This window comes from Arachis duranensis, chromosome 3 (assembly GCF_000817695.3).
Source record: "Arachis duranensis cultivar V14167 chromosome 3, aradu.V14167.gnm2.J7QH, whole genome shotgun sequence".
In the NCBI taxonomy this organism is placed as follows: domain Eukaryota; kingdom Viridiplantae; phylum Streptophyta; class Magnoliopsida; order Fabales; family Fabaceae; genus Arachis; species Arachis duranensis.
The window spans coordinates 98,711,529-98,715,945 of NC_029774.3; the positions used below are offsets into that span (position 1 = coordinate 98,711,529).

The 4,417-nt window shown below is 41.6% G+C and overlaps 1 non-coding gene across 1 annotated transcript; it reads right to left on the reverse strand.

Moving 5' to 3' along the window:
• Window positions 1–187: 187 nt before the first annotated feature.
• Window positions 188–291, reverse strand: LOC127746094 (small nucleolar RNA R71). Its single transcript, XR_008007714.1, has one exon. It is a non-coding gene; the product is annotated as a small nucleolar RNA R71 (small nucleolar RNA).
• Between the last annotated feature and the right edge of the window lie 4,126 nt (window positions 292–4,417).

A 4,417-nucleotide genomic window follows, 5' to 3' on the forward strand; every position in this document is an offset into this window, starting at 1 on the left:
ACAGATCTGTGAGACTATTAAGACTAATAGAGTAGATCCCGAAGTCTACAGGCTCATGCTTTTCCCTTTTGCTGTAAGAGACAGAGCTAGAGCATGATTGGACTCTCAACCTAAAGATAGCCTGGACTCCTGGGATAAGCTAGTCACAGCCTTCTTGGCTAAATTCTTTCTTCCTCAAAAGCTGAGCAAGCTTAGAGTGGATGTTTAGACCTTCAAACAAAAAGATGGTGAATCCCTCTATGAAGCTTGGAAAAGATACAAGTAGATGACCAAAAGATGTCCTTCTGACATGTTTTCAGAATGGACCATGATAGATATATTCTATTATGGTCTATCTGAGTTCTCTAAGATGTCACTGGACCATTCTGCAGGTGGATCTATTCACCTAAAGAAAACGCCTGCAGAGGCTCAAGAACTTATTGACATGGTTACAAATAATCAGTTCATGTACACTTCTGAGAGAAATTTCGTGAATAATGGGACGCCTCAGAGGAAGGGAGTTTTTGAAATTGATGCTCTGAATGCCATATTGGCTCAGAATAAAATGTTGACTCAGCAAGTCAACATGATTTCTCAAAGTCTGAATGGATGGAAAAATGCATCCAACAGTACTAAAGAGGCATCTTTTGAAGAAGAAGCTTATGATCCTGAAACCCTGCGATGGCAGAGGTAAATTACATGGGTGAACCTTATGGAAACACCTATAATTTTTCATGGAGAAATCATCCAAATTTCACATGGAAGGATCAACAAAAGCCTCAACAAGGCTTTAATAATGGTGGAAGAAATAGGTTTAGCAATGGCAAGCCTTTTCTATCATCTTCTCAGCAACAGACAGAGAATTCTGAGCAGAGCACCTCTAACTTAGCAAACTTAGTCTCTGATCTGTCTAAGGCCACTTTAAGTTTCATGAGTGAAACAAGGTCCTCCATTAGAAATCTGAAGGCACAAGTGGGCCAGTTGAGTAAGAAAATCACTGAAACTCCTCCTAGTACTCTCCCAAGTAATACTGAAGAGAATCCAAAAAGAGAGTGCAAGGCCATTGATATAATCAACATGGCCGAACCTAGAGAGGAAGGAGAGGACGTGAATCCCAATGAGGAAGACCTCATGAGACGTCTCTCAAGCAAGAAAGAGTTCCCTATTGAGGACCCAAGGGAATCTGAGGCTCATATAGAGACCATAGAGATCCCATTAAACCTTCTTCTGCCATTCATGAGCTCTGAAGACTATTCTTCCTTTGAAAAGGATGAAGATGTAACTAGAGAGCAAGTTGCTCAATATCTAGGAGCTATCATGAAGCTGAATGCCAAGTTATTTGGTAATGAAACTTGGGAAGGTGAACCTCCCTTGCTCATTAGTGAACTAGATACATGGGTTCAGCAAATTTTACCTCAAAAGAGACAAGATCCTGGCAAATTCGTAATATCCTACACCATAAGCACCATGATCTTTGAAAAAGCTCTGTGTGACCTGGGGTCAGGTATAAATCTTATGCCACTCTCTGTAATAAAGAAGTTGGGGATCATTGAGGTACAACTTGCGATATTCTCATTACAAATGGCAGACAAGTCAGTAAGACAAGCTTATGGATTAGTAGAGGACGTGTTAGTAAAGGTTAAAGGCCTTTATATCCCTGCTGATTTTATAATCTTAGACACTAGGAAGGAGGAGGATGAATGCATCATCCTTGGAAAATCCTTCCTAGCCACAGAAGGAGCTGTGATTGATGTTGACAGAGGAGAACTAGTCCTTCAATTAAATGGGGACAACCTTGTGTTTAAAGCTCAAGGATCTTCTTCTGCAACCATGGAGAGGAAGCATGAAAAGCTTCTCTCAGTACCGAGTCAAACAAAGCCCCCACAATAAAGCTCTAAGTTTGGTGTTGGGAGGCCACAGCCAAACTCTAAGTTTGGTGTTGAATCCCCACTTCCAAACTCTAAGTTTGGTGTTGGGAGTCTACAACATTGACCTGATCACCTGTGAGGCTCCATGAGAGCCCACTGTCAAGCTAGTGACATTAAAGGAGCGCTTATTGGGAGGCAACCCAATTTTTATTTATCTAATTTTATTTTATTTTTATTGTTCTTTTATGTTTTCTTAGGTTCATCATCATGTGGAGTAACGAAAAAATTCTAAAATTAAAAACAGAATCAAAAATAGCAGAAGAAAAATCACACCATGGAGGAAGGACTTACTAGCGTTCAAACGCCAGTAAGGAGCATCTGGCTAGTGTTCAACGCCAGAACAGAGCATGGATCTGGCGTTGAATGCCAGAAACGTGCAGCATCCTGGCGTTTGAACGCCAGGAATATACCCTGAGGAGAGCTGGCACTGAACGCCAGAAACAAGCATGGAACTGGCGTTCAACGCCAGAAACATGCTGCAATTGGGCGTTGAACGCCCAAAATAAGCAGCGTTTAAATGCCAAAATTGTATGTAAAGGCATTTTACATGCCTAATTGGTACAGGGATGTAAATCCTTGACACCTTAAGATCTGTGGACCCCACAGGATCATCCCAGAATCTGTGAACCCCACAGGATCCCCACCTACCTCAACTCACCTTTTCTCCTCTTCTTTACATTCATCTTCTCTTCCCCATAAACTCTCTTCCCCATAAACACTCTTCCCCAAAAAAAAACCTTCACCAATCACCTTAATCTCTATTTCCAATTACCCCCTTCACCACTCACATCCTTCCACTCTTCCCCATACACCTCACCTACCTTCAAAATTCAAAATCTCTTTCCCACCCAACCCCCCCAATATGGCCGAAACTTAACCCCTCTCCCTCCGCTATAAATACCCCTCCATCCTTCTTCATTTTCACACAACACAACCCCCTCTTCTACACATTAGCCGAATACACCCCCCCACTCTCCTCCATATTTTCTCTTTCTCTTCTTCTTTTCTTTCTTCTTTTGCTCGAAGGCGAGCAATATTCTAAGTTTGGTGTGGTAAAAGCATAGCTTTTTGTTTTTCCATAACCACCTATGGCACCTAAGACCGGAGAAACCTCTAGAAAAGGGAAAGGGAAGACAAAAGCTTCCACCTCCGAGTCATGGGAGATGGAGAGATTCATCTCCAAAGCCCATCAAGACCACTTCTACGATGTTGTTTCCAAGAAGAAGGTGATCCCTGAGGTCCCTTTCAAGCTCAAGAAAAATGAGTATCCGGAGATCCAACATGAGATCCAAAGAAGAGGTTGGGAAGTTCTGACCAACCCCATTCAACAAGTCGGAATCTTAATGGTTCAAGAGTTCTATGCCAATGCATGGATCACTAGGAACCATGATCAAAGTATGAACTCGAATCCAAAGAACTATCTTACAATAGTTCGGGGGAAATACTTAGATTTTAGTCCGGAAAATGTGAGGCTGGCATTCAACTTGCCCATGATGCAAGGAGATGCACGCCCCTACACAAGAAGGGTCAACTTTGATCAAAGGTTGGACCAAGTCTTTATGGACATATGTGTTGAAGGAGCTCAATGGAAAAGAGACTCCAAAGGCAAGCCGGTTCAATTAAGAAGACTGGACCTCAAGCCTGTGGCTAGAGGATGATTGGAGTTCATCCAACGCTCCATCATTCCCACTAGCAACCGATCCAAAGTTACTGTGGATCGGGCCATCATGATTCATAGCATCATGAATGGAGAGGAAGTAGAAGTTCATGAAGTTATCTCCCTTGAATTTTACAAAATAGCCGAAAAGCCCTCTACCTTGGCAAGGCTAGCTTTTCCTCATTTTATTTGCCATCTATGTTACTCAGCTGGAGTTATCATAGAAGGAGACATCCCCATTGAGGAGGACAAGCCCATCACTAAGAAAAGGTTGGAGCAAACAAGAGAGCCCACTCATGGAACCCAAGAGACGCATGAGGAAGCTCATCACCAAGAAATCCCGGAGATGCCTCAAGGGATGCACTTTCCTCCCAACAACTATTGGGAACAACTCAACACTTCTCTAGAAGATTTAAGTTACAATATAGATCAATTAAGGGTGGAACACCAAGAGCACTCCATCATTCTCCATGAAATTAGAGAAGATCAAAGAGCAATGAGGGAAGAGCAACAAAGGCAAGGAAGAGACATAGAAGAACTCAAGGACATTATTGGTTCCTCAAGAAGAAAGCACCACCATCACTAAGGTGGACTCATTCCTTGTTCATATTTTTTCTGTTTTTCGGTTTTTATGCTCTATGTGTGTTTATGTTTTGTGTCTCTACCTCATGATCATTAGTATTGAGTAACTATGTCTTAAGGCTATGAATAATTCCATAAATCCTTCACCTCTCTTAAATGAAAAAGGTTTCTAATTCAAAAGAACAAGAAGTACATGAATTTCGAAATTATCCTTGAATTTAGTTTAATTATATTGATGTGGTGACAATACTTTTTGTTTTCTGAATGAATG